The sequence below is a fragment of the Peromyscus californicus genome, unplaced genomic scaffold, assembly GCF_007827085.1.
Source record: "Peromyscus californicus insignis strain IS unplaced genomic scaffold, ASM782708v3 Scaffold_11__1_contigs__length_118956290, whole genome shotgun sequence".
NCBI lineage: Eukaryota > Metazoa > Chordata > Mammalia > Rodentia > Cricetidae > Peromyscus > Peromyscus californicus.
Window position 1 is genome coordinate 77,777,827 of NW_026294402.1, and position 22,049 is coordinate 77,799,875.

The 22,049-nt window shown below is 40.4% G+C and overlaps 1 long non-coding RNA gene across 1 annotated transcript in view; it reads left to right on the forward strand.

Moving 5' to 3' along the window:
* LOC128096175 (uncharacterized) overlaps nucleotides 1-22,049 on the forward strand; it is a 93,804-nt gene that overhangs the window by 1,594 nt on the left and 70,161 nt on the right. Inside the window, exon 2 of the long non-coding RNA XR_008213555.1 lies at nucleotides 1,739-1,848. This is a non-coding gene — a long non-coding RNA (uncharacterized LOC128096175). The remainder of the gene's footprint in view (nucleotides 1-1,738; nucleotides 1,849-22,049) is intronic.

The window sequence follows — 22,049 nt, forward strand, 5'->3', positions numbered from 1 at the left end:
TTTTATTGTCTTAGTGCCCATAGTTTCCCATCTTCAGTCAGAGAGAGTGCCCTTTGGACATGGTCCCAGTTGTCTTTGATGGATGCCTTACTCTCAGAAATTCAATGGATGGCGTATTCAAAAAAACCAAGATAAGACCAATTCATTGCTTTAGAGCCGAACGAAAACCTAGAGTTTCATAATTTTACCGTTAAAGAAATATTTATAATGAATATGTCTTGGAACAGAGTTAATTTGCCAGGTGCTTGATGGTTGAAGAAGAAAAAGAAAAAAAAAGCCAGGGAAGATATTTTTAGTAAGATATGGGAAGATGCTGGGTAGTGTAAGAATGTAATCTGGGTTGAATTGTGTTTTTTGTTTTTCTTATGTCATAATGGTGATCCAGCCTAGGGTCTTGACAGTAGGCAAGGATGTTACCACAGAGCTGCAACCCCAGCCCTGTTGTTTTTCTTTATGGAGATTTAAGGATGTCAGTGTCAGGGATAAGGTGACTTTTCCCCTCTGGTAATGAAAAGTGACTCACAAAGTTGTCTTTTTGTTTTTTGTTCTTTGGTTTTTTTTTTTTTTTCCATTGATTTTTTTTTAAGACCAAATACTTAGATAAGAGTAGCAAACAAAATTACGATCTCTATTTAGTGCACACAATAAAACAGTCACAATGAGATTGGAGCTTGCTAGCTGGAAAAAGAAAGCTGATTGTTGGGCTGGAGAGGTGGCTCAGCGGTTAAGAGCACTGGCTGCTCTCACAGAAGGCTCAGGTTTGATTCCCAGCACCCACAGGGTGAATGGTCCATAACCTTCTGTAACTCCAGATCCAGGGGATATGATCCCTTTCTTTGACTTCAGGGGCATCAAGGATACACACCCACAGGCAGAACACTCACACGTAACATAAAAGGAATAAATAATTTTTTAAAGGTGATTATGAAAAACCTTGAGTGTTTGTGTCTCTTAGTTCATTTACAAATACTGAAAATCACAACTTCAGTTGAAAACAGCAGTGACTGTCTTTCCTTTGAAGTTCGTTGTACCTGCCTAAGGCAGGACAAGGGAGCTATGTACCCTCCCGACCACCACAACTTATGCCTTTATTACCCTTCAAGACTGGGGAAGTCAGTGCTGAAGGTCAGAGGAGGAGGCAAAGCGAATGATTGGATAGGCAGCTAGAATTTCGGGTTAAGAGATAAAGCGGCCTGAACTTGCCAACTGTGGGACAGCAGGGATGAGGCAGGCACTCCTCTGTTGTTGGGTGTATTCCAAAGAGCTTTTTAATTTGTAATGCTTTCTGAATGATCAGCCTCTAAGACAGTAAAAGCTTCTCAACAGGATACAGATACTTCATGAGCTCAGACAGACGATGAATGAATCAGGGAGTTGCTGTTTGGAGAAGAAAGAAGGAAAAATTAGGAAACAAACTTCCATTGTATTCCTACACCCCTCTTCCTCTTTCCTACTCAAACTTGTTGAAACGGTAAATTCCCCACCTCAGCCTTTTTCAAATAACAAAACCACGGTTGCATCATGACTGTCATCAAGGAAAAGGAGAGAGAAGGAAACGGGGCAAGAGGGTGAGAAAGGAAAGAGAAAGGAAAGGCCCTACCAGAAAATCAATGCTCCTGGTCGAGTCAAGTAATGCTTCTAAGATGATTATTTCCCCTGGGGAATGCAGATGGGGACATTCATATTAAGTGAATTAAGCCAATCTCAGAAAGATAACTCTCATATGTTTCACTCCTAGGTTTCATACAGATATGTAGAATTGTGTGTGTATGACACAACCGTAGAAGAGAAACTGTCTAGAGAAGCAGAGAGGACCAGCAGGATGGAGGAGGAGTGAGAAATGGTCAGGTGAGGAGCATGGAGGGGATTGCTCAATGAACAATATATTCTTGTATGGAAATGTCCTTATGAAACAGTACCATGTATTAGAAGACACAATAATATTTTAAATAATTAAAAATGAAATAAGATTAATTCCATTTCCCATATATTTGCAAACAAAGATACACAGGCTGTGTGTGTGTGCACATACACGTGCATATGCACTGGGTGTAGGTGTGTGCTGTAACATGAAATGTATTTTCATTATTGGTAACCAATGTTTAACAGTACTGCACACTTCTAATGAAACTTGTAGGCCTTCGAGGCTCCAGTAATTTGCCTATGGAAGAAATTTGCACAATCTTCAAATCACAGAAGGAAACTTTCAAAGGAAGTTTGAAAGGAAAAGATTATTTTGTGGCCAGGCAGTGGTGGCACATGCCTTTAATCCCAGTCTTCAGAAGGCAGAGGCAGTCAGATCTCTGAGTTCGAGGCCAGCCTGGTCTACAGAGCAAGATCCAGGACAGGCTCCAAAGCTACACAGAGAAACCTTGTCTTGGGGAAAAAAAAGAAGAAGATAAAAGATTGTTTTGCAAATCCCCTCTCCACCTGCCCCTTCCCACCTGCCCCTCCCCATCTGCCCCTCTCTTATGTAAGGTAGGCTCCGGCAGTTTCCCTTCAGCTTTTGCTGGAGAAGTCAGATCTGCAGTTTGTAGTGTTGTTGCTTCTTCCAACAGCTCTAATTCCAGATCACATCAAGGGTCTTCAGTTAATAGGTCAAAGAACGCCAAAGTGAATCCAAGTGTAACAACAATAACAAAAGCATCAAAAAGTGAGCAGAAGATGAGAAAGGAACACTCTAAAGGAATAGATAATGAGGGAGCAATAACAAGAAGACAAATGTATGCTCTTTCTCATAGAGGAACTCATTCATAAATATGGATATGACATGACAAGAATATTCTATTTTGTTTGTGTCTTACTGGTAAAGCCTCTAATTTGTTGGCATGCTAACTTTGGAAGAGACTAAAGCCACCAGGGTATTCTAGGACCCACTGATCCTAAATCAAATGAGTAACTTGCTAACAGTAAAGATTCCTCGACTCCAACTCCAACATACTAACTCAGAGTCTTACAACTGGGCCCGGGCATCTGCTTTTTAGAGAATCTTCCTATGATCTAGCTCTAGAATTTGAGAATTCTAGACTAGGTCTGCATTCTCAAGACATACATACCGAGTGCTGGAACAGTTGTTCCTCGTTCCAGGACCCTCAATACAGACATCTGTGAATGTGTCTCTATGAAATGGTGTCCCGTCTGGTATACACTAAGTCATCTCTAGGTAAGTTCTTAGAACTAGTACAATGTGGACACTCTGAGGATAGCTGTTCTGGGGCACGGTTTAGGATATCATAAGTAGTAAGTGAGTGTACATCAAATCCTCCCGACTTTTCAGTATCTTTGCAAAGTGGGAACACAGTCCTGTGAGTGAAGCTGTCTCTGTAGACCTCGCCTTGTGTTCCATTTTTCCAGCTTGGCTGGGTATTGATTTTTTTTTCACACTCTTCCAATTCCTTGGCTTCAAGATACCTGAAGAGGAATTAAAACCTGTACACACCCAGATTAAAAGCACTTCTATCTTCCCATGAAGCATTCAAGGCAGCTCAAAGGGTACCTAACCCAAAACTCCTGTAAGCCATACCTTTTCATAGTGTTACTATGGTAACAATTGTACAAACACCTGTAGCTGTTAGCAGCAACAGAGGCTAGGGTACTCTGTGACCCTCTGACAGGGAACCATCTTTTCTTTTTTTCCAACTTCAGTCCAATTTAACCTGTGTGCAGATAACTTGCCTCAAGTGTGTTTTATACATCTCTCCCATCTCCAAGTCCTTTTAGATTCAGCCTCTGTACATTTACCTTTCCTTGGTTCTGATGGTGCTTGAATGTAGCACGAATTGTTAGATGGTCTTATTAATAAAAACAAACCCGGAGCCAGGTATTGGGGTGAATGCTGAATGATCAGAGAAACAACAAGTCACAGCCTCACCTCACCAACTCCTCAGCTGATCTTGTTTCCTCAAACTGGAAGCCCCTGTGTCCTCATCCAAATGGATCTCAGTTGAACTGCTGCTCAAAAACCTAAAAGCTTAACAGGACTCTAGTTCCTGGTCCTCACGCCTTACATACCTTTCTGCTTCTTGCCATCACTTCCTGGGATTAAAGGCAAGTGTTACCATGCCTGGCTGTTTCCAGTGTGGCTTTGAACTCACAGAGTTCCGGATGGATCTCTGCCTCCCAAGTGATAGGATTAAAGGTGTGTGTGCCACTATTTTCTGGCCTCTATGTCTAATCTACTGGCTGTTCTGTTCTCTGACCCAAGATAAGTTTATTAGGGTGCACAATATATTGGGGGACACAATATCACCACACTTGAACTCACAAGAGTGTAATTAATTCGCTCTTTGTAGCTCCAAAATGACTATGTAAGGATAAATTAGACACACTTAGTAGCCAGGTCCAGGGAATGGGCCACAATCTTTTAGTCACCTCTTTCTACATGTCCCATGTGAAGAGCCAGTTGGTTCAAAAAGGAGAAACTGAGCGGAGGGAAGCCTCCAAGGTGTGAGATGAGAGCATAGCCAAGTAAAGATGATTCCCATTGCCCTAGGGGAAATAACACAAGGTACCAAAGACTGGTTAAGAGCTACTGCCAAGCCCTCTGGCGGAGTTACACATTCTTTGAGGCTGCTGTCATTGCCCGTCCGCTCTCCAACAGGACCACACCCTGTCCTATAAGCTGGTAGATCTTAGCATTTCAGATATCTCCCGAATTTCTTCAAACACCAGAATCCCTGGGAGTTGGCAAGAGACATTCAATAGCCCATCCCTGTCATTGCCCGCAGTAAACTTGCCTTTCAAACCAAACCTACCATTTCCCTTTTCTTAGTGTAAGCAAAGAAGCCTAAGTTAGCTTTAAAAAAATGAATGAAAACCTAAGCCTAAGGGCATGAGAATTAAAGAAGTTATTCTCTAAGTTTCATAAAGTAGCTGGAGATGATGTTCAGGATGGCTTGGTTGGTAGCTATTCTAATTGTGAAGCGCTAGGTAAAAGTTCATTCAGACAACAGCGTGAGTTTGCAGGTTAGAATGAATTCTCACCACAAGACAATACATACATACATTTTTAACCAGCAGTGAAAGGTAGCCTGAAAATCTTCAAGGTTCCTTTTTAAGGGTTTTTTGGGTTGTTTTTTTTTTTTTGCCTTTTAGTTTTCGTTTATTTTATAATTAAATCCTTACTATAAAGATTTAAATTAAATTTTAAAACTTCATTAAATTTAAAAGACAAACTTAAAACACCATCCAGAAAAACTAGCCTATTGTAGTGGTATTTGGGTGGTGTTTCAAAGAAAAGTGAGTTTCGGGCCCTTTAGCCCAAGGTCATGGGCAGAGCAAATAACACTACAGTCTATTACTTGCCATGTGACTGACTAGGAGCTAGATAGGTTCCTTGATAGGGAGGGGGTCCTTGACTAGATAACGGAGACAGTGAACTTGCACGATGGCTGGCTTCTTCCTCAACCTCCCCACGTGATAGCGAGCCTGGCATTTTCTCCTGTTAGTAGTGTTGGTTTTTGCGGCGCTCTTACCCTTCAAGAAAAAGTCATGAAACACGACAGAATCCACTAACAAGAGTTTTATTAAGATAAAGGAGAGGGACAGATGTGCACAGGCCTGCGGAAAGACACGTGAGTGAAGGGGACCAGGAATCAGGGCACCGGCTTAAAAAGGCTGGGCCGTGCCTGCGTACACAGGCCCATGTGGCTATTCCACGCATGCATGTAGATCGCAACCACGCAAAACCATGGGGTCCTGGTCACGTGAGACATTTTGACCCGGAACTGACTAGGCGGAATTTACTAGGACTAGGTTCCCCCGGGCATGCCCGACCATGCCCCACTGTGGGGGCGTGTTGTGAATCCATATCAAGTAGGGCCCCCTGCTGATGAACTGGCTCAAAAACTCAAGGCCCGATGAGGACATGTTACACAACTGTGGGCCACTCAGCTATCCTGTCTTTGTTCAAAGTAACCAACTCTAAACTGGGGAAGGAAGACCCTCTCAAAAACCCTTAAACACGGCCCCCTCGCCCTTAAGGGGAGCAGGGCTTCAGCCTCCCAAGTCCCCCCTCTGCTTTGAAGAGGGTCTTTTCTCTGTGTGTCTTCACAACCTGAACTGTGTGTGTGCACATCCTCACCCCTAATAAAAGCCTTTCCTTATTCTGTTTGTTGGGTCTGAGGTATGTGTCCGCCCCCCCCCCCCCCCCCACGGCTATCTTTCACACTTGAGACTTATCTTGCCTTTTAATTCTTTAACTAGCAGAGACGATGAACCGTAGAATGAAATATAGACTTTGGGTCTGGATAAATTTTTATTTTATAAACATGAGGTCATGTGACTTCTGCTAAAAATTTCTGGTTTTCTGTGGTTATTCCTACTCCTATTTCTACCCTCAAGAAACTGAAGCAAAGAAAGAAAGAGAGAAATAAATGAAGGAAGGAAGGAAGGAAGGAAGGAAGGAAGGAAGGAAGAAAGAAAGAAGAAAAATACAGATCCCAGAATCCTTAGGTGTTCCCAGACACATCCGACAACCCACCCCTGTCAGCACCCACAGTAAACATGCCTTTCAGAGCAGACCCACAAAACCAGTGTTTGAGAATACCAAGATGACTGCAGGACCTGACAACCTGGGTTTGATCTCCAGAACCCACAGTACAAAGGGAGAATGGACTCCTGAAAGTTGTATTCTGACCACCACACTTGTGCTCTGACTCACATGTGCGCGCACGCACACACACACACACACACACACACGCACACACACACACACACATACATGCACACACACACATGCACACACACACACACACAATTTTGAAAAGGGGTTTTAATAGTCTGCTTTATCTCAGTAATTTACCTCTTTACTTAACAAGAACAATCTTGCAACTTTAGCAAGTACTTATCAAAAGTCTTATGAGTTGCAGTCACAGTTATGAGTTCAAGTCCCAACTCACTGAGCCAAGATCACATTAGTTAACATCTTGGAACCTAAGTGGACCTTGCAGCAGGAACAAAACAGAGGCAGCTCTTAGCAGCTAAGTGGAGCTTCCAAGTGACAATTGAGAACATTGTGTTTGCACTGTCTTAATAATTGGTCCAGTTTCCTGACCGAAAACAAATTGCCACGGCGTATTGGGCTGGGTGTGGACGGAGATGTTAAAATAAAAGCCAACTGAAATTATGTTGATACAATTGAGATGGGCAAAAAATTAGGCTAAAGGATTAACTTTCTTAAGCAGAGATGGATGTTTGAACAATATGCATTTCACACACACACACAAACATAGAATAAGGAGGGTGGGTACCAACTCTTACTATAAACTTTTTTTTTAAAAAGGCATTCTGCAGTGTCTTTCTTTGGGTGAAAAGTCTTTCTTTTATAAGCAGGTCTGAACTTGTGTAGAATTAAAGGCCTTCCTGGGTCTCAGGCAGCCTGTGCCTGTCCTGTATATGAGCTGGTGTTGCGCATAGAGGATTGGGGGAAGCTGTAGAAGATTCAGGAGAGACCAGGGCAAGAGTTGAGTTGGGTATTCTCCATGGTGCTTTAAAACTATTTATTTTGCAAAATGAAGAATTTTTTTATCACAAGGGAGTACCAACATAAACTTCTTTTCTAACAGAATTTAGATTTGGGGATAGTTCTAGCCAAAACAAAACAAAGACTTTTGTTCCCTAGCCCCACTGCAAATACAGGTTGCTAAGCGACAAGGCTTGTGGTAATGAAACGCATGCAAAAAGCCACAGGGCCTTAGTGTAAACACCACCTGCAATTAGCTAGTCTTTAACCTTAGTTCTGTGGCCTTTTCTGTCCTGGACATTGCTAACAGTGTCTGAAAGGAGCGAGAGTCCTCTGATGTCCAGAAAGATGAAGGCTACAAATTAAGGATGCAGGTTCTGAAAGCTAGGCTTCTGGGTTTCTGTCCTGGCTCTGGATTACCCAGCAACACACCACTTCCTGTATGCGAAAACTAAACATCTATTTTGATCAAAGTTGCTGCATGTAGATGGTGTCTGGGAAGTGCATCTGAAAACAATCCCTAGATGACACTATCTTGCATAGGAAAAACAAAGGGATCATCTGCTGGATTATGGTCATATACATCTGCCTGAAATGTAGTACTTTATGTATTTTTGTTTGAAGAAAAGTGTATTAGATTTCTTCTTAGATTATAAAAAACAGCAGAAACTTTGAATTTTTCCTGAATTTCCCAGAGCCTATTTTTTTTTTATTTTTTATTTTTTTTTTGTGGTTTTTCGAGACAGGGTTTCTCTGTAGCTTTGGAGTCTGTCCTGGACTAGCTCTGTAGACCAGGCTGGCCTCGAACTCACAAAGATCCACCTGCCTCTGCCTCCCGAGTGCTGGGATTAAAGGCGTGCGCCGCCACCGCCCGGCAGAGCCTATTTTTATACATTGAACAGGACTCTTTTAAAATCGGAGTAGATGAGGGTAAAATGACAAACAGGTATTTTATAGATGCCCCACATCATGGCCATTGCTCTGTTTTAAATGATAGAAGTGTTGGACAGTTGTTCTACATCATCTTTGTTCGACCACAGATGTTGGGGTCCCTATTGTGACTCGGGTTCGTGTGTGATTTGCATTTGGATAATCAGACAGGTTCACATGAGAATTAGAAAACGGAGGTTATAGGCAACTGCGCTTGCTCCATCTGTACGTGGACTGCTTCTTGCTTTTCTGTGTCAGTAAAGATCCTCGACACTAGCCTCGTGGCTCTCCAGCATCCACTCTGCTGGCACAGCAGGCCTATTCCACACTGGAGATCGGAGATCGTGTCTTCTAGATTGAGACTGTTTTGATTTGTAGAGTGTTTTGATGGCAGAAGAGGCGTGGCTTCCTTTGATGACCAGGTCTGAGGTGTGACTTTGGGAGACTTTCCAGCTACTTAGAATCTGTTGCTTTGGTTCTGCTTCCTTCTAACCTAGAGTCTGTTTCTTTAGTTCTTCCAGCTATTTTACAAACCACTAAACATCACCTCTCTCTCCTTACGCTGGGTAGAGTGTGTCTTTACAGAGAAGTTACAGCTTAGAGAACTTCGTATCGATTATTTACAGCTTTATGGGTTGCACTCCTTCCCATTGAAGCTGTGACTGTGGGAGAGGATGTAGAGAGATGTAGTATCTTTGTGTGCCCTTGAGTGTCTGTGGTCAACAAAGTCTTTAAAACCAGTTGTTTGAGTTAGGGTTTCTATTGCTTTTATAAAACAGCGTGACAGAAAGCAAGGGGCATGGGGAGAATAAACCCTTAGGGAGGAAAGGGTTTATTTCATTTACAGCTTGTAGTCCATCATCCAGGAAAGTCAAGACAGGAGGAACTCCAGGGAGAAACTGGTGCAGAGGCCATGGAGGAGTTCTGCTTACTGGTTTGGTTCCCAAGGCTTGCTCAGCCATCTTTCTTATATACCCTAGGACCACCTGCTGAGGGGTGGTACTACCCACAATGGGCTAGGCCCTCATACATCTATCACAAATTAAGAAAATGTACCATAGGCTTGCCCATAGGCCAATCTGATTGGGGCATTTTCTCAGCTGAGGTTCTCTCTTCCAAAATGACTCCAGCTTGTGTCAAGTTGACATAAAACTAGATAGCACCACACTCCAATGGGCACAGCTAAGAAAACACATATCTTATTTAAGCTGCTGGAATTTTAGAAAATTTATCACTACTGAATTATACCCTACCCTGAAGTGACATAGAACTTACAGCCTAAGAGTGGGGTCTGTCTTTAAAAGTAAACTTTAAAGTATGTTGCTTTGGTTTAATGGCTCTTCAGAGGGAATCAGAAAACTGTCACTGAGGGCTAGAGGCATAGAGATCCACATTTCCTAGTGTTGACACATTTGGTAACACTTTTTGTCTTCAGCAAATTGGAAAGTCAAAAATGTCATAACTGACTTTGGAGTAAAGATCAAAATAAGATTGTTAATTGTTTATTGGTTGCTACAAGTTGCACTTGATAAGCTATTGTAAGAAAAAAGATATGTATGTTCAGAGAAGAATTAGTCTGTAAGGATGCATGCAAGAGACTAGAGAGTCTGCAAATTCAGGCACTTGGAAAAGGCAACTGCCTCTCACTCCAAGTGATGGAAGATAAAATTACTGCTTGAGTGACAAAAGCTGATAAAACTCCGCAAAAATTAGATCAGTGATGGCATGGGCTGTGGCGTCTTATCATGCCATTCAGTTGGACCAGATGACTCAAAATGACTTAAAATGGTTCAGGAAAGTACCGTTGCTAATAATAGGAAAGAGAGTTTAGGTGGGTGGAGCATAACAGACTAAAGACAGACATCGGGGCAGGAGAATACAAAAATATATCTAGAAAGTAGGTAGAGAGCCAAGGCAAGTTTGTAGGACAGTTTCATCGTTAGAAGACTCCAATCTAGACTACATGTGACCGTGGTTCTCTGAGACTTAAACTGACACTCAGCATCCTAACACATACAGGCAGGAAGTAGGTCAGGAAGCTGCCCAACCATTAAGGCCGGCATATCTCAAGTCTCAATGACCATCTTAGGCAAGGACGCAGTAAAACTTGCTGAAGGGAGAATCCTGGAATTCTGGAGGTCAGTGGACAATGAGCCCTTCCTAGGAGCCCATGTGGAATGTTTAAGAGCCATTCCTCACCTCCAAAGTAGGCATTCTATAACTCCTAGCCAGTCAGAAGTTTGACTGTGGGTCAATGGAAGAAGGCAAGCATAGGCCTGTTGTAGAAGCTTCCTGTACATTCTCCTACATGTGGGACTTGTGAGTTTTCTTTCTGAGTAAGAGGAGTCAGTGGAAGTACTTATGTACTAGAAGAAAAGAGAAAGAAATATTTGTATTCAGAGGAGAAGGCTGGTAATTGTGATTAGTATTCACCAAATATCCCTGCTTTATGTTTTCATGAAAGAAATCTCCAGAATATTTTCATCTTGCAAAATGGAAACTCAAGGCACCAAACAACTCCTGTCCCCACCCCACTTTCCAGTTCCTTGTAATCACCATTCTGTCACTTCCCAGTTCCTTGTAATCATCATTCTGTCCACTTGGTTACCACCTGTTATCTCTACAAATTACACTTCTCTAGGTCACCTATGTAAATGGAGCCATATAGTATTTATTTGTCTTTTTCCCCCATCTTATTTTACTTAGCAGAACATCCCTGTCCATGTTTTTGTGCATCATAGGATTTACTTCTTATATGAGGTTGACTAATATTCTGTTATATAAATGTCACATATTATTTATCCACCCATCCAACGACAGACTTTTGGGGTGTTTCCAGCTCTTCACTATTATGAACAGCACTGCTTGGTCAACATGACCCCTGAGATCCAGCAGACAATTACTGTATATATTAGTTACTTTTCTGTTGCTATGACAAAATACCATGACCAAAAGCAAGAAAGAATATATCTTGCCTTATGGTTCCCGGGGGGATAAAGTCCATTATGGCAGGGAAGCCTGGCAGCAAGTGACAGGCGTGATGGCAGAAGCGGCAGATAAGAGCTCACGTCTTCAACTACAAGGATGAAGCAGACGAACATGGGTAACCTTTAGAAACCAAAAGAGGCAGGGAAACAGATTTCTCTGGAATCTCCAGACAGGGCATCAGTCAATCCAATAGCTTAATTTTAGCCCAAGTAGAACCATACTGAACTTCTGACCAGCAGAACTGAAAGACAATTTCCTTTTGTGGTTGTAAGCTCCTACCCCTAAGCCAATGTGCCACCGCATTTTTGCTATATATATAATATATTATATATATTATGTATATAATATATATAATATATTTAATATATATATATTTAATTTTCTTTCTTTCTTTCTTCCGTTTTTTGGTTTTCTTGAGAGGGTTTCTCCGTGTAGCCCTGACTGTCCTAGAACTTGCTTTGTAGACCAGACTGGCCTGGAACACAGAGATCCACCCGCCTCTGCCTCCCAAGTGCTGGGATTAAAGGTGTGCACCACCACTGCCTGGCTGGCCATATGTATTTCTGCATTCTCTTGTATCCCTATGTTGCATACTCATCTCCTAACCAAGGGTGAAACTCTTCAAATCCCATTCACCTGTTCTAGCCTAAAGATGGGTGGCAGCTGCATTTTCTGAAGTCATGCAATTGGTTAATGATGGAAGCAGCGTTGAGCCCCAAATTTTTGGCTGAAACCTGTAACAGTCTTCACTACTTGATGCAGCCCTCAGAGCGGGCAGCATGAAACAGTTGAACTGTAAAAGCATGGTGGGTATTTGCCATGGATAGAGGTTAGTGGCTGTTTTCACACCCTGTTCTTGTGGGATCTGCTCCTGCCTGAATGGTGTGTGCTGGGGTATTATCTACAACCTCTAGCACAGCAGAAGGCTGTGAAGCAAAATGCTGGTGCAGCACTTTTTACAGACCCCCCTCACCCGACAAGTAATCCTGTGTTGTCTGAGACCGCTGAATTGTACCATGAAAAGTATGATTCACAATGGTGTCCCTAAGGGGTTGCAAGTTCCCAGGATGTGATAGGAAATATCAAAGAGAAATTATATATAGAACAGCTTTGTCATCACCTACATATGATAGCATTCTGAGGTGACAGTGTGGTAGCTCTCAGTCAGATGCAATTTGTTAAATTGACCTTTAAGATTAATGGATTACAGCTTAAGGAAAATGCAATGTCTAGTTGTATCACTGATTATTACAGTTTATTATTCTGGTTGGTATGGTAAGGCTGCCATTGGCTTTGTACTTCTTTTAATTAGCAAACACTTTAAAAATGCAATGAGTCCATGTTGCCTTCATTCAGCAAATTCAGTAGACAACTCGTATGTGCCAATTTTTGACAGACAATGAAGAAATATTGGTGAGAAAAAGAATTAAGCTTACAGCTTTCTGTAATACAGCTGGGTGCTGTGATCTCAAGAACTCAGAAGGCAGGGGCAGGAGCATTGCAGATTCAAGACCAGCCCGGGCTGTATCATGAGACTCTGTCTGAGAATGAATGGATGAATGATTAAACAGCACAAATAAATATTAAATTCCAGTGGTGATGAGTGACACTGAAGGGAGGTTCTGTTTATATTAACTTCTCAAAGGCAAATTTAATTAAGCAAAAGTCTAAAGAAAGTGCTTTAAAGTAAGCAAGGAAAGCAGAGGCGCATTCCAGCAGAACAGCATGTGTAACATCCCCGGGGCTCAGCACAGCTCTGTGTAAGGGAGGTGTGTGCATCTGAGCTGGAAAGAGGACCGGAAGATGTGTCAGGTGATGACACCAAAATGAGGACCAGGTTGAGCATGATTTAACAGGGCCGTGACTTCCGTTTTCTTTGGAGAACAGTTCAAAGCCCTGAAGAGGCGAGTGATTCAGTTTGTTCTGAGAAATCCTGGAGAGCATTCTGAGTGGATCAGAGGGCCAAGAAAGTGTGGAGAGTTAGGGGATGATCATTTTAGGAAAACACAAGATTAAGATGACTATAAACCATCAATTCTTGGCAAGAATGATGCCACTCCCCAAAAGGCAAAAACACCAACCAACCAAACAACAACATACTTAGTTATCACAGGATTCCGTGTCTTCCAATGCTCTCCATCCTAGTCGGTAAGATGTCAGTCACTCCTTAGTATTTAACTCTCTTCCCTCAAGTCCCGGGGACTAAACTCAGGGACGCACGCATGCAAGACAAGTACTTGAACTCTGACCTAACCTTTCTGTGAAATCGTGCTGTGGGCCTGGCCTTGGCTATGGCTGCTACAGGGCTGTGAGGGGTTATTTGTGATCCTCATGCTTTCGTATGACTCCTGTCTTAAGGGCTTCTATCGCTGTGATACAATTCCATGACTAAAGCAACTTGGGGAAGAAAGGATTTATTTCATCTCACAACTCTCGGATAATATACTCCCTGTCACCAAGGGAAGTTGGGGCAGGAACTCAAGCAGGGCTGTGACCTGGAGGTGGGAACTGAAGCAGAGGCCATGGAGGGACGTTGCTTACTGGCTTCTTCCTCCTGACTTTCTCAGCCTGCTTTCTTATACTGCCCAGGACCACCTGCCCAGAGGTGGCACACCCTTCAGTGATCTGGGCCCACCCACATTGGTTATTGACCATTGATCAAGAAACTGCCCCACAGGGTAGCTCACAGGCCAATCTGGTGGGAGCATTTTCTTAATTGAGGTTCCTTCTTCCCAAAAGACTAGTGTGTGTGTCAAGCTGACAAGACACGAGCCAGCACAATCGCCATACTTTTACACTGGGCTTTGAGAATGAAAATGATATGTTTTATATATAATATTTAATTTGTTAAAGTTGATTCATCGTTTTGACAAATGTTTAAAATGTCAAGAATATCTGAATCGGTTTCTAGCCACTAAATACATTAGAAGATTTTCTCATATCAAGCAAAAATCAAGTTAAACTCACTGAAAGTAATTCTAATAATTTTCAAGAAGTTAATTATTTTAAATACTTCTACTTTTGTTGGAAAATAAAATTTGAATGACTCAAATGATCATGGGTGACTTTTAAAAGTAATATATTAGTATGAATTGTTTACATGTTTAATTTGATATATTACAGTTTTTATAAGCATATAAATTGTTTTCAAAGTTAGTACATAACTTCTATTTTAGTTTTTGGTTTTGGTTTCTTGAGAAAGGGTTGTATGTAGCTAAGGCTGGCTTCAAACTCTCCATGCAACTGAAGATGACCTTAATTTTCTGATCCCCCTGTTTCTACCTCGAAAGTGCTGGGATTGCAGGTGTGTGACACCATCCTCAGCCAAAATACAATAGCTTTAAAGTTAAGTTAAATGATGGTAGTTATTATTATTATTATTATTATTATTATTAATGTGATGCCAAAGATTGAATCCAGAACCTCTCACATGCTGGCTGTAAACCAACATTGAGCTACATCTCCAACAGTAGTTTTTAATTTACATTAAAAACTTATTTACTTATTATTGTATGTATTGATGATGTTGGGGATCACAGGTGCCATGGTATGCATGTGCAGGCCAGAGAACAACTCTGTGAAGTTAGTTCTCTTTTTCCACCTTGATGTGGGCTCTGGGTATTGAACTCAGGTCATCAGGCTTGCCTTGCAAACACCTTTACCCACTGAGCTAATCATCATGCAGGCCCTTGACTTATCTTTTGAGATTGTACCTAGCCATTCTTAATCCTGTGGTGAATGAAAGAGTAAGTCTTATATTTACTCCTTTATGCATAAATTATAGCTACATAGTATGTTTATAATATTAATATTTTGTGGATGGTAAATTATGGAAAAGGTGTTCATAAGACTTTTTATGAAGTGATAATGAAGATACAGGTTAGTGTATTAGAAGCAGACATGCAGAACAGAGAGTGGATGGTGGATAATTTGGGAGAGTAAATCACTAGGAGTTGGTAATAGTTTGGAAGGTGAGAGAGGAAGGTGTTGTTCCTGACTGCTAGGTCTTGTTACACATTGATGACTCTTCCAGTCAGATGGGGAACACAGGGAAAACACCAGAACCTTAAGATTCATTGGTTTATTTTGAGGGGTCTATTCATGTGTTTAACTGCACACACCTAATAAAAGGGTCTTAGACATAATTGCTTTTAGTTATCTGTGGTAACTTTATGATACCCATATCCAGACTTTAGAGTCCATAGATAAATTTATTTTGCATGAATAATTCCAAAGAAGAATTAAGGTTATAGATAGAATTAAGGTTGTTAATTAGTTGACCTTATAGATAGAATTAAGGTTGTTAATCAGTTGACCTTATAGATAGAATTAAGGTTGTTAATCAGTTGACCTTACCAATTGTAGCTGGATGTGATAGAACACACCTGTGATTCCATCACTCTGGTGGCTGAGGCAGGAGGATTGTAAGTTCCAGGCCAACTTGGCTACATAGTGAGACTCTTTCTCAAAAAATTTAAAAAAAGAAAAAGAAAAGAAAGAAAAGAAAAACTATATTAATGGTAATGACAAGGGTTCAGAAATATAAAATAGATAATAAGTGCTAAAAGATAACTAAAATTGTCTACTGCAAATATTTACTCAACACAAAGGAAGCTACTACAAATATAGAACAGATGCCTATACACATAGATACAAACAGAGGCTCAGTATATCTGAAGCAAAAGCTGACAACATTCAACAACAACAATAACAGCCAAAAAGCTTGGACAACTCAACAATACATAGGGATTTGAGCACTAAAGTCTGTATGGTCAGTAGACAAATGTTAGCAGGAAGGTGAACTTGGAAAACACTATATACAAACCAGACGCCACAGAGACCTGTAGAACACTCCTCCCAACAATAGCAGTGTAAATATTCTTCTCAAGCACTTGGTGAAAGTTCACAAAGATAGACCATATGTTAGACCATAACTTTCAAAGGATTGAAACCATACGAAGTATGTCCTTTTGACCACAATGAAATGAAACTGAAAATCAGAAACAGAAGGAAATTTAGAAAATTTACACATTGCAGAAATTAAGCAACAAACATCTAAAGAACCAATGAGTCAAAGAAAAGCCACAAAGGAAATTAAAAAATGCTTTAGGGTGAACGAAGGTGAAAACACAGTGTGCTAAACATACATGGTAGCTAGTGAAAGGAACCATCATAGGACAGTTTATACTATACACACAGCTACATTTTAAAGAAGGAATTGCTCCAATGATTAACCAAAACTTCCACCTTCAGAAACAAGACAAATTAAAAGCAAACTGAACCCAAAACAAACAAAAATAAATAATTCTATAACTGAAAAGCAGTTAGAGAAGATATAATAAAATCTAGAACAAAAGAATAATTCAGAAAAATCAATAAAACAAAAAGTTGGTTTTCTGAAAATAGCAATAAAATTGATAAAATGTTAGAAGAGCTATAATAAAGAGAAAACTTAAATTAGTAAAATTGGGAAAGAACTATGTGTGTGTTGTAGGTATGTGTTACTATCAACTTTACAGAAATCAAAAGAATTCTAATGAAATAACAAATAATGGTTTGCCAGTAAGTTAGATTGTTTAGATAGAATTCACAGATTCTTAGAAAGATACAAAGAACCTTCTATTTCAAAAAGGAATAGAAAAACCTGACTTGGCTATAACAAATAAAGTTGACTCAGTAACTAAAAATTTCCTAACAAAGAAAAGTCCAGGATCAGATGGCTTCTCTGGTGAATTTTACCAAACAACCAATGAGCAATTTGTGCCAAGCTTTCAAAAACTCTTCCAAAAATCAGAACCAAGTATTTCTTAACTTATTCTGTAAAGCCTCTATTATCCCAACAAAATCCATGTGGAACATCATAAAAAAGTAGTCATCAATACCTCTATGAATCTTCAATAGATTTTGCTCACCAGTACCCATCTGCATATGTCATTGATTATATGCAATAACAAGAGAGGTTTATTTCAGGAATCCAAGGTAGGTTCAACAGACAAAAATGAGTCTTTATAGGGCATTTTAGAGAACACAAGAAAAAGCAATGTATGATCATCTCAACAGATGAATAAGTATCATTCCACCACATGCAGCAGGATTTTATGACAAACTACTCAGGAAAGTAGGGATAGAAGAAAGCCTCCTCAAACTGAGGAAGGGCATATATGAAAAACTCCCAGCTAGCATTATGTGCATGGTGATCACCTGAAAGCTTTCTCCTAAGAAAACCAAGTGTGTCAGCCATCACCATTTCTGTCCAACAAGAAATGCAAAAGTGAACACTCTCCAACTGGAGATGGCATTGCCTTATATACAAAAGACCCTAAAGAACCCACAAGAACTATTCAATCTACCAAATTTAGCATGATTGCAAGGCCAAAATGAAAACTAAGACATTGACATATCCTAGCTATGCAGGATCTGAACACAATATTAAGAAAACAACCTCACAATAGAATAATGAGAATAAAACACTTAGGAACAAATTACTCAGGGATGTGCAAGACCTATATGCTGAAAAGTGGAAGGCATTGATGAAAGAAGGGAAAGATCTGAATATCCAGGAAGGTTGGTAGTGTTCTCAGATTGAGAGCTTGATGTTGTTAAGTTAGCAACATATGTCACCAAAAGTCATTACAGATACAAACAAAATCTCAAATGCCGTTTTCTTTTGTCTGCAAATGGACAGGATTTTTAAAATCCATGTGGAATTACCAGAAGCCTCAGAGTAGTCAAAACAACCCTGAAAAAGAGAGTGAGTTTGAGGGATCAAACTTCCTGATTTCAAGCTCTGCCTTAGAGGAACAGTAACTCTTGTGGTCTCTTAAAAGCAACAACCAAACAGTCACCCAGAGGGTGTTATGTAGAACAACATTAGACAAAGACCATAAATATGAGGTCAGCTACTCTGGAGAAGAGTGAAACGCCAATCAATGAGGAAGAAACAGTTACATCAATGAATGCTACTGCAGTCACTTGAAACCCACATGAGAAAGAATCTGAAGCCCTCTCTCACACTAGATGTGAAACCTAACTCAGCATGGATGAGATGCTTAAATGTAGGAGTCAAAATTATAAAATTCTTAGAAGAAAACTGATGGGGATCTTCATATCCTTTGAGTCATCTTAGATATGAAGCCCAAAGCACAAGTACATAGATAAATTGAACTTCATTGAAATAAAGCATTTGCAAGTCAAAAGACACCATTTAAAAAGTGAAAAGAGAAATTTGTAGTCTGAGAGAAAATATTTTCACCTCATCTATCTGAGAAGGCCCCAGAATCCAGGCTATAAAAGTAATTATAAAACTGCTGTAGATTATGCTCATTGTTAATAAAAAGCTGACAGGCCGGTAGCTTGGCTGGAAGTTAGATAAGAAAGCCGAACTGAGAATGCTGGAAAGGAGAAGGACAAGTCAGAAGTTGCCAACCAGATGCAGAGGAAGCAAGATGAGAATGTTGTACTGAGAAAAAGTACCAAGCCACGTATCTAAACACAGCTAAGAATTATAGGTTTACTTAAGTGTAAGAGCTAGTTAGTAATAAGCCTGAGCTATCAGCTGAGCATTTATAATTAATATAAGCATCTGTCCGATTACATAAAACTCAAGTATAAAGAGGCAAGAAAGTATTTGAAAGAAGCAAAGGTTTGGAGCATTTATAAAAAAAAAAAAGTTATATAAATGGCCAATAGTGTGTGAAAAGATGCTCAATGCTGTATTAGGAACATGCCAATCAAAACCATAAAGGGATACCTGTTCATAGTCACTAGGATGGCTGTATAATTATTTCTCAAGGGCTGGGAAGATGGCTGTGTCAGCAAAGTGCCCCAGCATGAGGACCAGAATTTGATCCCAGACCCATTTAAAGCTGAATGTGATAGGGCACATGGTAATCAGCTCTGGGGGAAGTGCAGAATCCCTGGGGCCCACTGGCTAGCCAGTCCAGCTGAAGTGATGATTCACAGGCTCAGGGAGAGACCCTGACTCAAAAAATAAGGTAGAGAATGAACAAGGAAGACACCTGATGGCGATCTTTGGTCTGCCATGCACACATGTGCACATATACCTATGCACATACATGCATATATGGATATGAACACATACCCAGAAAAAAATTAAAAGAAATAAGTAACAAGTAAGGCAGTGTATAAACTCAACTCTTGGCAGGGAGAGGAGGAGGACCAGCCAAGCTGGGATGCGTGGTGACCCTCTGTCTCAAAAAGTGACATGATAATATCAAACAGAACAAAAAACTAATAAAGAAATTGTAGTCCTCGCCGGGCGGTGGTGGCGCACACTTTTAATCCCAGCACTCGGGAGGCAGAGGCAGGCTGATCTCTGTGAGTTTGAGGCCAACCTGGTCTACAAAGCGAGTTCCAGGACAGGTGCAAAGCTACACAGAGAAACCCTGTCTCTAAAAAACCAAAAAAAAAAAAAAAAAAAAAAAAGAAAGAAAGAAAGAAAGAAAGGAATTGTAGTCCTCATACTTTACTGGTGGGAGTGTAAATTTTAAAAAGTAGTCTGATAGTTCATAAAGACAGTTAAGGATGGTGTTATCATATGGGTCTACTAAGTGGATACACAAGATAGTTGAAAATTTATTCTCATAAAACTTACATATGAATGCTCATAGTAGCCCAAACATGGAAACAATCTATGTGCCCATCAACCCAAATGAGCAAATATAGTGTATCCATAAAAGGAAATATTATTCTGCAATAAAAAGTAACAAGTAATATGGGATATTGATTCATACTAAGTTGATGGACTTGGAAAGCATTTTGCTAACTAAAAGAAACCAGTTATAAACACAGCTTATGCTTGCTCATGTGTGAACTGTCCCAAATGACCAAATCTATAATGGACAAAAAGTAGATCCATGGTTGCCAAGGACTAGGGGATGCAAACACGGAGAGTAGGAATGGAGGTTATAGGCTGTCCTTTTGAGATGATAGAATTATTCTAGAGTTGGGTTATAATGATGTTTGGACAACTGTTAATTGGCTAATTTTATGGCATGTGAGTTAGTGCTTAAATTCTTTTGAAAAAGTGAAGGAGGAGGTAGAAGAGAGTCAGAGAAAGATGCAGCAGGAGATGAAGAGGGGCTCGAGACCCACGAAATGGCTGCCAGAGACTAGAGAAAGCAGCCAAACAGATTTTTGTCTTGAGCCTCAAGAAACTGAATCCATTCTATCATCACTTTGATTTTATTCCTCTGAGGCCTGTGTCAAAGGTCCAATTTATAGAACTACAAAATAACCATTTGAAGTTATTTTAAATGACAAGTTTTAATTTGCTATAGTAGAAGTAGGACTAATATAGGCCCTGTTAGACACGGGAGTAGAGATGAGTATTCCAATGTTTATATAAGGTGTTGGAGTTCAGAAAAGTGCATGGTTTAGAAACACAATAGAAATTTCTAGGCTTTATTCCTTCAATGAAAGAGAGAGAGAGAGAGAGAGAGAGAGAGAGAGAGAGAGAGAGAGAGAGAAAGAGAGGAAATAAACACATCAGATAACTCTAGTCCCTTGAGATTAATTACTTATCTTTACACTTTTTTTTAATGTATGAGAAAACCAGGGCACAGAGTTCAGTGAGTTCCCTGAGGAATCGAAGCGTTAAGTGGTGAGGCTGACTCAAATGCAGGGAGTTTGCCTTTAGAGTTGGGGATTACTGTGACAAATGCCTCCTGTTTTATCTCTTACATGTAAATATTCAGAAGAAGCTGTGGTGGACATTTTCTGCACATATCGTCAACATTTGAACCCAAGGAAGCTTTGCCATACTCCTGAGCCCTACCTGGGGAAAGCTCTACCACTCCCATGGTGGTATCCATGTCAACAGCACACAGTCACTCAGGATTTCACTCACCTGGGGTTTTCTCCTCTCCCCATAGCTCCTGTCCCCATGCTGTAGAACTCTTCCTTGGATTTCCTTCCAGTATTAAGGATAGTGCTGAGAAAATTTTAAGCAATATGTTTGGATTGCTTAACTAGGACATTTAGTTAATCACGATAACATCAAAATTCATTTATCAGAATGCTTTTAGACAATGGACAGTGGACGTATACTAGAACATGTTTGTATAAGGCAGATAGCCTAGACAACCTCCCTAACCTAATTTTAATGAAGATCTCCTATTAAAAGGAAGGTCAGCTGTAACATACCTGTTTCAATTGTAAAAGAAAAACAAAAAGACTATGTCCTACAGTTGCTAGAAATAAAGCTTCAACCTTCTTATTTTCATTTGGAGATTAATAAACCTCTTCATCTTACAAGCTTGCAGGCCTGTTGCCAATGTCAGAAGCATTTAAACAAGAGGGCTGAGTCATGAGAGTTCCTGGGACGAGACTTTGAACAGAAAGGGTCGGAGAACTTACAGCTCTCACCAAACTCCTTCCCTCGCTGCTACCGTCCACAGACAGGAGCGGCTGTGACTGGGTTCTGTTCTCCTCCAGAGGCTGATTAAAAAAAAAAAAAAAGGGCTGGCTTGGTTACTAATGGAAATCACAGAGTATAAGAAACTCAGCAACCAGGACCAGTGAGTCCTGAGGAAATCACCTAGCAACAAATGGGAGCTAAAACAATGCATCCCAGCAACCAAAACATAACTTAGATGAGTTGAGTCCAATCCAGTGGGGTCAGGGGTCAAAAGACGTAAACCTGCTCTAT